The sequence below is a fragment of the Budorcas taxicolor genome, chromosome 9 (genome assembly GCF_023091745.1).
Source record: "Budorcas taxicolor isolate Tak-1 chromosome 9, Takin1.1, whole genome shotgun sequence".
NCBI lineage: Eukaryota > Metazoa > Chordata > Mammalia > Artiodactyla > Bovidae > Budorcas > Budorcas taxicolor.
The window spans coordinates 41038189-41052865 of NC_068918.1; positions in this window are offsets into that span (position 1 = coordinate 41038189).

Below are 14677 nucleotides of genomic sequence, written 5' to 3' on the forward strand. Positions count from 1 at the left end.
GCACTTACAACCCTCTTACCTACTATGTAACTTTTCATCATGTTCACTGTCTATGTCTCTGCCATGACTGGAACTGCCACACTGGTGGGGATCTTTGCTGTATTTTTTTTCACTGAAAATTCCTGAGTACACAGAGCAGAACCTGCTACACAATAAATGCTTAACAAAAACCTATGCAATTGGAATTGCCATTCATTCCCCTGTTGCAGTTATGAAGCAGATTCCCAGAGGAGTGGTTTTGACACTGAGACATTCCCCAGTGGATGATGATGTCCTATGGATTTAAAAATAAGTTTCAAAAAGAAAAAATGGAAATATTGGACATCATCAAAATATAAAACATTAGCTATGTGAAAGACCATAAAAAGACAATCTGGGGAGAAAATAGTTGAAAATCACATATTTAACAAAGGGTTTATTTACTCAGAATGCATCAGTCAGTCAGTTCAGTCGCTGAGTCATGTCCCACTCTTTGTGACCCCATGGGCTGCAGGACGACAGACCTTCCTGTCCATCACCAACTCCCTGAGTTTACTCAGATTTATGTCCATTGACTTGGTGAAACCATCCAACCATCTCATCTTGTGTTGTCCCCTTCTCCTCCAGCCTCCAATCTTTCCCAGCATCAGGGTCTTTTCAAATGAGTCAGCTCTTCGCATCAGGTGGCCAAAGTATTGGAGTTTCAGCTTCAACATCAGTCCTTCCAATGAATATTCAGACTGATTTCCTTTAGGATGGACTGGTTGGATCTACTTGCAGTGCAAGGGACTCTCAAGAGTCTTCTCCAACACCACAGTTCAAAAGCATCAATTCTTTGGTGCTCAGCTTTCTTTGTAGTCCAACTCTCACATCCATACATGACTAATGGAAAAACCATAGCTCCAATCAGACAGACCTTTGTTGGCAAAGATGTCTCTGCTTTTTAATATGCTGTCTAGGTTCTGGTGGGTCAGAGGTTAAAGCGTCTGCCTCCAATGTAGGAGACCCGGGTTCAGTCCCTAGGTCAGGAAGATCCCCTGGAGAAGGAAATGGTAACCCACTCCAATATTCTTACCTGGAGAATCCCATGGACGGAGAAGCCTGGTAGGCTACAGTCCATGGGGTCGCAAAGAGTCGGACACGACTGAGGGAAATTCATTTCATTCATTCATTAAGGTGGTCATAACTTTCCTTCCAAGGAGTAAGAGACTTTTAATTTCATGGCTGCAGTCACCATCTTCAGTGATTTTGGAGCCCCCCAGAAATAAAGTCTGACACTGTTTCCATTGATTCCCCATCTATTTGCCATGAAGTGATGGGACCAGATGCCATGATCTTAGTTTTCTGAATGTTGAGCTTTAAGTCAACTTTTCCACTCTCCTCTTTCACTTTCATCAAGGGGCTTTTTAGTTCCTCTTCACTTTCTGCCATAAGGGTGGTGTCATCTGCATATCTGAAGTTATTGATATTTCTCCTGGCAATCTTGATTCCAGCTTGTGCTTCATCCAGTCCAGTTTTTCTCATGATGTACTCTGCATATAAATTAAATAAGCAGGGTGACAATATACAGCCTTGATGTACTGCTTTTCCTTTTTGGAACCAGTGCCTTGTTCCATGTCCAGTTCTAACTGTTGCTTCCTGAACTGCATACAGATTTCTCAAGAGGCAGGTCAGGTGGTCTGGTATTCCCATCTCTTTCAGAATTTTCCACAGTTTATTGTGATCCACACAGTCAAAGGCTTTGACGTAGTCAATAAAACTACATAGATGAGGTAGATGTTTTTCTGGAACTCTCTTGCTTTTTCGATGATCTAACAGATGTTGGCAATTTGATCTCTGGTTCCTGTGCCTTTTCTAAAACCAACTTGAACATCTGGAAGTTCATGGTTCACGTATTGCTGAAGCCTGGCTTGGAGAATTTTGAGCATTACTTTACTAGCGTGTGAGATGAGTGCAATTGTGTGGTAGTTTGAGCATTCTTTGGCATTGCCTTTCTTTGGGATTGGAATGAAAACTGACCTTTTTCAGTCCTGTGGCCACTGCTGAGTTTTCCAAATTTGCTGGCATATTGAGTGCAGCACTTTCACAGCATCATATTTTAGGACTTGAAATAGCTCCACTGGAATTCCATCACCTCCACTAGCTTTGTTCATAGTGCTGCTTCCTAAGACCCACTTGACTTCACATTCCACGATGTCTGGCTCTAGGTGAGTGATCACACCATCGTGATTATCTGCGTCATGAAGATCTCTTTTGTTCAGTTCTTCTGTGTATTCTTGTCACCTCTTCTTAATATCTTCTGCTTCTGTTAGGTCCATACCATTTCTGTCCTTTATCAAGCCCATCTTGTCATGAAATGTTCCCTTGGTATCTCTAATTTTCTTGAAGAGATCTCTAGTCTTTCCCATTCTATTATTTTCCTCTATTTCTTTGCACTGATCACTGAGGAAGGCTTTCTTATCTCTCCTCGCTAGTCTTTGGAACTCTGCATTCAAATGGGTATATCTTTCCTTTTCTTCTTTACTTTTCACTTCTCTTCTTTTCACAGCTATTTATAAGGCCTCCTCAGACAGCCATTTTGCTTTTTTGCATTTCTTTTTCTTGGGGATGGTTTTGATCCCTGTCTCCTATACAATGTCATGAACCTCTGTCCATAGTTCATCAGGCACTCTGTCTATCAGATCTAATCTCTTGAATCTATTTGTCACTTCCACTGTATAATCGTAAGGGATTTGATTTAGGTCATACCTGAATGGTCTAGTGGTTTTCCCTACTTTCTTCAATTTGAGTCTGAATTTGGCAATAAGAAGTTTCATGATCTGAGCCACAGTCAGCTCCTGGTCTTGTTTTTGCTGACTGTATAGAGCTTCTGCATCTTTGGCTGCAAAGAATATAATCAATCTGATTTCGGTGTTGACCATCTGATGATGTCCACGTGTAGAGTCTTGTCTTGAGTTGTTGGAAGAGGGTGTTTGCTGTGACCAGTGCATTTTTTTGGCAAAACTCTCAGTCTTTGCCCTGCTTCATTCCGTATTCCAAGGCCAAATTTGCCTGTTACTCCAGGTGTTTCTTGACTTCCTACTTTTGAATTCCAGTCCCCTATAATGAAAAGGACATCTTTTGGGGGTGCTAGTTCTAAAAGGTCTTGTAGATCTTCATAGAACTGTTCAAATGCATAAAACTCTCAAAACTAACAGTAAAACACCATAGAATCCAAGTAGAAAATGCACAAAGGACATCAACAGACATTTCATCAGAAGGGAGACAGAGATGGCAAACAAGCACATAATAAAATGTTCAACATCATTAACCATTAGAGAGATGCAAATTAACAGCATAAAGATATCAGACCTGTCAAAGAAACAATAATGATAATACCAAATGCTGGCAAAGATATGGAGAAACCAGATCACTTATACATTGTTGATGGGAATATAAAATGGTATGCTCACTCTGGAAAATAGTTTGGCAGTTTCTTTTAAAACTTAAAAATGGACTTCCCATACAATCCAGAAGTTGTACTCATGGGCATCTATCCCAGAGAAATGAAAACATATGTTTACATTAAAATTTACATCCAAATGTTCACAGTGGTTTATACATAATATCCAAAAACTGGAAATCACCAGACTGCCCTTCAATGGGTGAATGGTTAAACAGACTATGGAAGCTTCATAGCATGGAATATTATTCAGCAGTAAAAAGAAATAAACTGTTGCTACATGTAACCACTTGGATTAATCTCAAGGGAGTTAATGCTGAGTAAAATCACCAATCTCAAAGTTTCCATATTATAGTGTTCCATTTATATAACATTCTTAAAATAAAAATGAGAAATATAAAACAGATTGTTCATTGCTAGGATTTGAGAAGTAGAGTGGGGGAAAGGACAAGTGTGGCTGTAAAGGGCAGTGTGAAAGAGACTTGGAGTGATGTTACGCGCGCGCACACACACACACACACACACACACACGAGCGCATTCATAACTGGAGAAACCCAATTAAGCTCTGTTAACACTGAGGCAGGCGGGGTGAGAGTAAGGGATGCTTGGCATTCCGCCATACATTTCTTTGAAATCTACTATAAATCTATAATTAGTTCAAAATGAACAGTTAAGAAAAATTTCAAAAAGCGATCCAGGCCAGCTAGTAAGTTCCTCCTTTTTCAGCCTAGAGATGCTTCTGCTTCCTTGATTTCGTAGGGATGTTTGCCCCTTGGGTTATTCTCTGTATTTTCAGTGCATATCATCCCCTTTTACTTGATCGTGTTCTAAAAGTTCCAAGCACTTTTCAAAAGAAAATCTTGAAACACTTGGGTGAACATTATTCCCATGGGGTTCTGAGGAAGTTACTCAGCTTGCTTTTGGAAACTTGGAGAGCTATCATCTGTCCCCTTCCTCATAGGAATGCTGAGGATTACAAATTCACAGATGTTCCAGTGAAGTCCTGAAATCATGGAGGGAATGAGAATCCTCTCCACGGAGTGCCCTGCTCATTCTCCTCACTGCTCAGGGGCTCCCACCAAAGTGTCTCCTTTGTCAAGTGTCAGCTCATTCTAGAATGATGTGAAGCGTCTTTATGAATTTACAGTATTGCCAACTGTTGGATAACTGGTGATTAACAACGCTATTAAATATTTTGATCTACAATAGATTTATACCCTTCCTTGAATTTCAAATTAGTCAACCCAAGTGTGATTTTCTGAAAGTTACCTAAAATGCATAAACTTACTGTTCAGTGGATTTTTTAAAAAATAAATATATTCCACTATTTTAAGGCATTTTCCCCTGAATTTGACCAACAGATTTAAAAATTATCTCGTGCATTTTGATGTCAACACTTTTTCCAAACACTCTTCCCTCAGTTCTTCCCACCTGCACATGTTTCTCTGCTTCTCTTCATCACAGTAACCTTTCTTTTTCACTTCCTTACTTCTCTGGAACATGACCTTAGTAAACAAATCTGCTGTGTCACTTCTAATACTCTCCTAGAGTAAATCATTATTTGCTGGTTGCTCTGACCAACACTGGCAACTGGAGTTAACCACTGAAACCCCTGCACGATGATTTCCAAAGGGTCATAATAAACATTCCTCAACATCTGTCACACAGCCTAGATTCAACAAGTGGGGCAGTGTTAGCCCAACAAGAGCTACTCCACAGAGCACCTTTGTGCAACTTAGGAAAAGGTATCTTCCCTGGGTAGGACATGGGACTGAGTCATAGCTGAATTTCAATCTTGACCTGCCCAGGTGGAGCACAAGCCCCCCAACTGGACCCAGAAGCTCTCCACCAAGTTCAGGAACACAAGCTTGGCTCCTTTTGACCTTTGCACCGATTCCATCATTGACTTGCATTGTTTCTAAGAGCAATCACTTGACCCCTTTTTTGGTCAATCACTTGACCCTTTTTGTGACCCCTTGACACAATTTTTTCCACAAAATACTTAGACACAAAGTATTACAAACCCATCCTGTTACAAGTTTCTTTTTTTTTTTGTCTCCACAACAGTGGTGCCAATACTCATTGGGAGATCAGCAGATCACTGAGCCCTAGGACAAGCTCAAACCATTTTGGTTTCCTTTAATGAGGAAGAGGGAACTCTGGCTGGCTATTTTTGTCCTTGTTCAGTTTTCCTCTGTGGTCAGTCCAACAGTCATGATGTGCTGTCTGGGCCTTGAGACACACATTCTCTTCAGTTGAGTGAGAACATCTGACTCGCTGTCAATTTGCTGTGGAACACACCTCCCAGATTTTCTACACTATGTGATACTAGCTCTGAACATTTCTCATTCAGTGCTCATCTCTGTCAGCTAGTCAGAAAATTGGAACCAGAAACACTTGACAAAGCAACGGCCACATTAAGGTTACAGGTGGTGACATATTGCTGCTGCTGCTGCTGCTTATTCATGAAACTGGAGGTTAAGACTCCATTTCTGAGATGTAAAGTAGGGAAAACCCCACATAAAGCACCAGTGTTGGACAGAATATCACATAGACAATTTCCAACTGAAATGCCAGTTATTAGAAGTCATGTGGAGTCAGGAGTTGCCATGGAATCCATTTGTTTCTAAACCAGCTCCTCCTGATGGAATAGTTTTTCATTATCATGTCTTTCTTATAGGGAAGAGGGACAGAGAGAAAAAGAGAAAGAGACAGACAGACACACGGACAAATAGATGGGGCTGTTATTTGATATAAAACTGTTATAATTCTTATACAGTCAAGTCCTAATATTAATCAGATATTTAAAACTTAAGGAGGGTTTTAATATCAGCTTTAACATACATTTATATTGCTGTCTGGTTTGGAGTGAAACAGTCACATTGCCATCACGTGACTTCTGATTATTCAAGGAGAATATACAGTGGCTTATCATATGACATTTATCTTCACAAACAAGTTATCAGATCTCTGAGAATAAAAATAAATATCAAAGCAGATCTAAGCCACAGTAGGCTGCACACTTGCAGCACCCTTGTTTTTTCCTCTGCTTTTTCCCATGTATCATTTTTATTTAGATTCTTAACTAGATCATTACAAGTTTTTCCTGTGAAATTACTGCCAGGATCAGTCTGTCCCCTTGTTCCTTCAAGTTATTGGCTTAAATCATACAACACAATTGGCTGGCATGTGTTAATGCTTGAGTTGTTTTTGTGATAAAGTCTCCTTGTGTTTGCAGGTAAAATACAAAAACAGTTGGTTCAAATATCAACCTGGGACAACTGAATTTCAAAACATACAGAATCCATAAATCAACCACTATTTTAACATATGTACAGTATAATTGAAGATAATTAGGAGATCAATTGGATGAAGACATATTCAAATTATAATTGTATATTTATCTTATGTATTTTACACTAAAGAATATTAAATATTTTATATGAGGGGTGAGGGAAGTGCAGTAGATGACTCCAGAGCCTTGAACCTGTATTTCTGACTGTTTTCACTTCCCAGAGGTCTGGGGAGCTCTCCTCCCCGAGAGGTTCAAGAAACCCTCACCTCCCTTAAAAGTCAGGTCCCAGCTTTTCCTCCAGCCCAGGAACCTTAACCTTGTCCAGAGCCAAGAAGGCCCCACCCTCAAATGTTTCTGGAAAGACCATTCAAGAGGAGAGAAATTTGAAAAGCCTTTAGGCATATGAAAAGATATTCACCCTCCATAATAAAAGAAAGACAAAACTAGACTGATTTTTTTTTCACCTACCAGATTGGCTAAAAAAAAAAAAGCTATAATGTTCTTCATTGCAAGCTGTGGGGAAACAGCTACCCTTGTGCACTGATGGTGGAGGCGTCAATGGGCACAACTTCTGTGGAAGGCAATGTGGTAGTGTCTATTAGGAGTACAAACACACGTCCCCTTGGCCTCGCAATTCCACTGTGGCGAGTCTGTCCTGTGGTTACACTGGCACACAGGTAACTGACTGCTTGTGATAGTGATGATGAGGAACAACCTAAATGCCCTTGGTGGATGCCAGGTAAAATAAATTATACCGATATATTCATAAGATAGAATGCTATAGAGATTTTAGGAAAGACAAGATGAAGTTGTCATGGAAAGTGAACAAATCAAGGTGCAGGACAATGTAAGGTATCAGCCTTAATGTTTGCTTGAATATGTGTGAAGCAGCTTTATAAAGAGAGTAGGAAATCAGGTACTGTTGTATAGCAGTGGACACCAGCTGGCAACCCAAGGCTGCTGGTTTGCATCTGCTTGGTTTGCACACCATTTTAAAATTGGATTTCACTTAATAATCTGATATCCAGCTAAGGGAAAAAAAAAGTGAAGCAGGCCAGGTGGTAAGATAAGAAATGGTGCTGATAACCTAATCTGTTTGGATTTTTCCACCCAGTTTTAGGGCCATACCTCAGACATAACTAAAGCAGGGTGGAGGGCCTCTGCAGTGTGAGCCCTGAGGAGCCAATCCATTTTGTACCAGAAGCAGGGCTGTGACTCATGGATAAACATGATGGTCCCAAACCTCTCTCCAAGTTTCCTAAAGAGACTTAGGAACAGAACCTGTGACAAGACACACCTATCAGCCCCATCCTCCCAGCTGTGCCCAGGGCAGCATTTGTCACAACAGGCACAGGACAGGGCCTAAAGCCCCTGGCAGTTTTGCTGCTAAGTCACTTTAGTCATGTCCAACTCTGGGTGACCCCAGAGATGGCAGCCCACCAGGCTCCCCTGTCCCTGGGATTCTCCAGGCAAGAACACTGGAGTGGGTTGCCATTTCCTTCTCCTTTCTCCCTGGCAGTTTTAGAAGCCCATAATATGTTTTAATTTTAAGCTCTTGTACAATCAGAAGAAAAAATATGTAAGAACAATGAATATAAGATCATGAATTCAGCCAGACTTGCATTAATATTTGCACTAACTCAAATGTAAAATATAACCTTTAGTATTTTTAACAGAGGAAGTGACCCATAAAAACCTAAGTGCCCAAGGACTTACAAAGTCATACTGTCCCAATGTGATGCTGAACATGACCCTGCACAGGACAGAGCATGCACCACTTAGGAGGAGGCCTAGACCTCACAGGTCCCATGGGCCCAGCTAGGGCTGCTTCTTTGAGGGACAGTCCCCCTGCAGCAAAACCGCACACATCTTGGGTCCTTTATGCTTAAGAACTCTCCAAAATCAGGGAATGATTTCAAGGCCAAAAGGAGGACCAATAGGTTATCTGTCATTTTTCCAACGTGTCCTACCCTAGGTGGACTGGCTCAAACCCTGTGGACTTCTCCAGTGAGAATGCTGGAGCTCTGGCACCTTCTGGGAGTACTCTGAAAACTTCCTTGTTCTTTGGAGGCCAAATTCCCCACTGAAGCCTGGCCTGGCTGGGTTTCCCTGGCCTCCTCTCTGTCATCCTGAGGCCACTATCCTCTTTCTTAAGAAGGTAGGAATGACCCATCTTCACAGCCTCAAGCCTCATCCCTGGACCTCAACTAGACAATCATATTATTTTATGCCATATGCTCAGGCTCCTATAATAGGACTCTCACTTTAAATCTTTTCCCTCCAGACTATCTTCTCCAAAGACAAGCTGAGAAAAGGCAGACTAAAGCAATGGTTCTCAAACTGTGGTTCCCTGACTGGCAGCATGAGCATCATCTGGGAACATGTTAGAAAGGTGACTTTACTGGGTCTCATCCCAGATCTGCTGAATCGTAAACTCTGGGAGCAAGGACCAGCCATCAGTGTTTTTCCAGGCCTCCCCAGGTAATCCCCATACAGGCTCAAGTTCCAAAACCACCAGCCAGGAGCAAGGATGCCCAGCTTTTCAAGGGCAGGTTCCCAAGGGCACAGAGGTGATGAGTCTGGCTAGAGTGGAACTCCAACATGTCCCAGACGCCAGAATCACTTGGTCCCTATCCCAAAACAGAGGTACTTCGCTGGGATCCTGCGGTGATGCCCGAGGCGAAGGGGGTGGCGGGGGTGAGGGGAGGGGAAGGATGGGGGCGGAGGGAGGTAGCTCTTCCAAACTACAGTCTGCCTGCGCCCCCAGCTGGGTTAAGCCGCAGAGCAGAGTCGGGGGCGGAGCGGAGAAGGTTGCGACCGCAGTCGCGGTACGGTGCGAGGAAACGCCCGCGCCCCCCTCTCGGAGCTCGTCCTCACCCCTGCTTCTGCGGCTCTTGGAGTTTCCTAGTGCTTGGACCACCCCCGCCCCTCCCATACTTTATAAATGCGGACTCCAGAGTGCAACCGGGATTTCCGATTCCTAAATCAGAATGGAGCCCGAAGGTCCATAGTTAAAAGCATGGCACAAAACTCCACCCTCAGGGACCCCCGGCTCAGCCAGGTCTGGAAGCGCCGTCATCCGTTTATGGATGAGAAGCATCCGCCTCGGGAGAATGCCTTACCTACTCCGCCTAGAGTGCGGGGCTAGGGGATCCTTTTCAGGCGCTCACCGCACAGTCCCTGGAGCACATCGATCCCAGGAGCTAGACTCAAAAGTTGCGGCTCAGGAAGGGATTAACTCTCCAGAAACGTAACCCAAAGACTCTCAACGCAGGAGAATGAAGCACAAGCCCTCTGGATCCTCACAATTCTGACGCCCCTCACCCTTTTCGAAGTCACAGACTCCTCTCGGCCCCCTTTCGGCCACCTGGCTTCCCCTCACACCCCGCACCCCACCCCTGCGCATCCTAGCCACCCACTTGCGCCCCCAGGCTTGGCGTGCGTTCCTGTAGCGCACCGAGAGCATGATTTAGCCTGAAAATTGGAAACTAATTTAGGAATCAAAGCGTCTTCCAACCCGAAGTAGCGAACCAACGTCATCTTCAGCTTTTGCACACCTTGATTTGCGTTCCTGGGCTCTGCTTTGCTGAATTATACACACACACTCCATCTTTAGCTCGATTTCTAGAAAAGAAAATTGTTAAAAGTTTCCGCGCTCTGAGCTGCAGGCACCCACCCGCTCCTGTCCTCAGAACGCGGAGCATCAGTTTCTCAGTTGCTGTTAATGCTCTAGTGGTTCAGCTCTTTAAAAGTGCGCAGTGTAACAGGCACTCTTGTTTTTCAGGGACCAATTCAAGGTTATATTAGACTACAGTTCAAAATCTGGGTGGAAAATATCCAGACTATTTAGAGAAACTATAAAGAAAAATCTTTACTTGCATTTTCACGTTAACACATTTTCCTTCCTTCCTTCTCTCTTTCTCCCCCCGCCCCATGCCCACTTTCTTTTTTTTAGTGTGTAACCACTGAAGCTAATTTTCTGGACATGTTAAGTTAGTCCAGAAAGTTAGTCCATGTTAAGTCCTTAAAGTCCATGTTAAGTTTCTGGTCAATTCAGGCGGGCGCCTGAGAAGTAGTACCTCGGAAGAGAGCTGTTTTTTGTTCATGAAATAACTTATACTTTCCCAAACATCCTGATCAAACAAGGAATACTTACAATATACTTACAATAATTTGAGAAAGATTAAATACTGCTCTGTTTTTTGGAGGTTCCTCCTTGTCTTTGTTTTCTGGCAGACTCACCCCTCGGGGGGTTAAATTTGTCAGGGGCCCTTGTCTCTGCGTCAACATCACAACGACTAAATGTGGTAATAAAATGAGGCCACACTCATTCACGTACATGGAAGAAGAAAAACGTTAGTGTTTCCCTAGACATTAATATTTCCCTAGATAAAGTCTCCTTTCCACTAATAGACAGTGAATATCTGGATATAACATATTGAGATATTTAAGTGACCATCTTCAAATTTTAATCTTGAATATAAAAATCCTTCATCCTGACCTTGGCCATTGAGTAAAATCTGTGCCTGAAGTGCTTTATGCGACTCTATCATATGTGATATGTGATATGATAGAGTGTAAAAGTGCATTGTGAGTCCCTAGCAGTCTTTTATTTTTTCTTAAGCGTTATGCGGGCGGCGTGGGAGACAGCAGTCTAGTTTTGAAGCAGCAGGGCGCAGGGAGAAGTTACCAGAGGCTTGAGGGAGTCTGTGCCCGAAGCAGGGGTCGAAGCGTCTGTGCTCAAACAGGCTCCTTGGTGTGCACCGGAATTCCGCTGGGTGTTCACTCGTTCTTTTACAACCCAGCTCAGCTTCTCTAGATTGCTTTTTGAGCAGGCGAGATGTCCTCGGAGATCCTCTTTTAGCGCGCGGAGCTCCGCAGGTTCTCGGCTCGGCCACGGCGTGCACGCCTTTCTCTACTCCGAACTTGAGCCCTGGACCTCTGCGCATCTTGGCACCAAGGCCCGTTGAGGATAGGATCCATGCAACCTGGGGTTATCTCAAGTGCGCTATGTTACTGTCACTCTAGGCTGTTGGCTCTCCTGGGAAAAGGCGGGGGACGGGGTGGCGAGGGAAGGAGGGAGATGTTTGTTTATAAATCGGTTCTGGTTTCTTCCCGTTTCAGGACCGGGTTCTGGGGTCGAATAGACAGTGCCGGGGCGTCAGGTGGCTACAGACTGAGGCACCCGCGCAAGGAGGCGGTGGCCTAGCCTCTTAGGGTTCTCATTTGGTGTTGGTGGGTCCCGTGTGCCCCTCTTTTTCCTTTCTGGGACTTTCCCCCTTACATCGTCTAAAAGGTGGGTAGGATAAGCCTCTTAGCCTCAAGAAGCTGGTTTAAAATTACCCCTGCTAGAGGCGAGCAGCGATCCTGCGAGCACGTGGGAGGCACCCAAGGTCGCGGCTCCTGCCCGACAGGCGTGGTGCGCGCGGGGCCTCGGGCGGGGTCGCCGGGCGGGGGAGTGCCAGAGCCGCGTTCCCGCTCCAGCCGGGTTCAAAGATTAGAAAAACAGGTGTTACGCCGCCATGCTAATTCACTCTCTCGGTAAACGCGGCTCAGACTGTTGTGTGCGGAGGACTTAGCGAGGGGGCCGTCACCATATGGCCCCGCATTCACTTTGTTTATTAAAGGACACATTCTCAGTTCATCGACTACTGAGCTTCACTGGGACACTGGAGTGGCCCTCCTAGCCCCCACCTCCGGTCCGTCCTCTTTGGTGTGAAGACTTCCATATTCATCTTGATCTGAAGGCAAAACATTCCATTTCTTTGGCGCCAATCACGACCTGTATGGGAAGTCCGCGCTGCCTGACCCCTCCGAGTCCCATCGGTGGGCAAGGGTTTCGGACCACTGTAGAGGTCCAACACTTCTGCACATTGATTGAAGCGGAAATAGGGTTTACCTTAACCGCCGACTTAAGTGAAATCCTTTCTAGAACAGTCGGAATAGAAAAATGCTTTTTATCCCTGAAGTGTCATTTCTTCATCTGGCCGCTCCATTTTACTCCTAAGATCTGTCCAGGTTGGGGGCTGGGGAAGTAGGGAGAAAGAAGGCTCTCAAGAAAGGTTCCTTCACCCTTTCCAAACACCCTCTTTTTTTTTTTTTTTTGGCACGAGTCAGCTTGATCTTATCTGGTCTTTCCAGAATCTTGTGTATAAGCGAGCCCCAGCACATCTCTCTCTGTATTCCTATTCGAAGAGAGCATTACTTGGTAGTTGAACCGCCCAGAGCCAGGTTCCTAAGTGGCTACAGCCTCTGGGGAAATGACTCCTTCTAGATTAGAGTCCATTTGCTGGATTCCAGTTTGGGAACACCTATAACGTCTCTACATTTAGTTCTTTTACAAAAAAGTCCCCCCCCCCCTTCCTGTGCAGAACGTTCACCACTTCCTCCTACCAGGTGTTTCCCAGATGTGTAAATATCCCCAGGACTCTCCCACTGTCGTTCTTCAAACTTACTGCCATTGGACTGCAAGGAGGCGGTGGATGTATATATTTTTGAACAAACACTCTTAAATTTGTTCCAAATATCAGCAGGATGCCACACACACCCCTCTTCAGAGTATATGTTTTCTCCGAGGCAATTAGCGCCACAAACGAGGAGTGCAACATGACTAGTGTTCTCTTTTATCGTTGATGAAACAACTGCCTCCAAGCCGACCTCCGGGAGCCTTTAAGTGGCCACCAGCAGCACCAAAAGGAAGCAAGGAATCGCTTCTGTAGGGAGTGATTTGCAAGTAGCAATAATTATCTTCCAGGGCCGAGGAACTTTCCCCCGATGCTGTTTTTTTTTTTTTTAAATCCACAGATGACAGAGAAGGCGAGTCAAATTAGAGGTTCTCTTTAAAATAACTTGTCAGCAATAGTACTTACAAGCGTTTGTTTAAACCGTTCCTGTAAAGGATTGTAAATACTGTAAATTCATTCATGCAGACTGTATCCTTCCGTTAAGAAATACTGGTGCTGGACTTTGGTTTCCTGAAACAAAACCCAACAACAACAAAAATCTTCGCTCAGGATTAGGGTAACAGATCGCTGTGAGGTATCTGTATGTCAACGACTCTATTTTGGCCTGAAGTGTAACCTCTTTTCCTCTAGTGTCCCCTAACTGCTCCTCATAGGAAAACCCCGAGACTGAGCTTTCTACGGTGAACAAGTCAGCCCCCATATTCGATCCATCTCGCAAAAGGTGCTCCTGTTTGGGATTAATTTAAAGATGGGTATATTTATCCTCTCTGGCGATGAATTCGGTGTCGCCGTAATTTCAGAGACGCGAACAAGAAAATATAACCCACCGGCCCTAAGCACGCCGTGAGCCCCGCGACTTGCCGGCCTGAAGGGAGCAGCCGGCTGGTCGGCCTCTGGGCAAACGTTTCCCGCAGCCAGGGCGACTCCCGCCTCGCCTGTCGGGCGCCCCATCCCACGGGCCCGACCTTTGCGGCCGGGAGGCCGCTGCCAGTCGCTTTGGGGCGCCCTCGGCACTGTGGGACCGGCGCTCAGGGGTGAGTGCACAGCCCTTAGACCCCCGGGAGAGAGGGGAGCGCGGGTTCTGCACATCGCCCTCAAGAGCCGGGAGGCCAAAAGCAGCAGCTGCTGGGTGGCAGCGCAGACTCCGTGCCCGGGGCTAGTTGGAGCTTTACGGCCACGCGGCTAGCTAGGCGGCTTGCGGAGAGCCGGGGCGCGGGGCTGGGAGGGGGGTGGGGGGCGGGGAGGCTCGGGTCGTGCACGCATCACTCAGGCCTGTTGGCCAATGAGCGTCGCACCCCGAGACGCACCGAGCCAATCAAAAACGAGGAAGTTGTGAGTGGCATTAAGAGAGGGCGGGAGAGAGGGAGCCCGGGAGTGAAGTTGAAGCTAAACCCTGTAAAGCCATAAAGAAGTTACAGGGGGGCGTTTTCGGCTTCCAATTAGCAATAATACTTCCTTCATAACAACTACCGAGGAGGAGGATTCTAAAACCACCT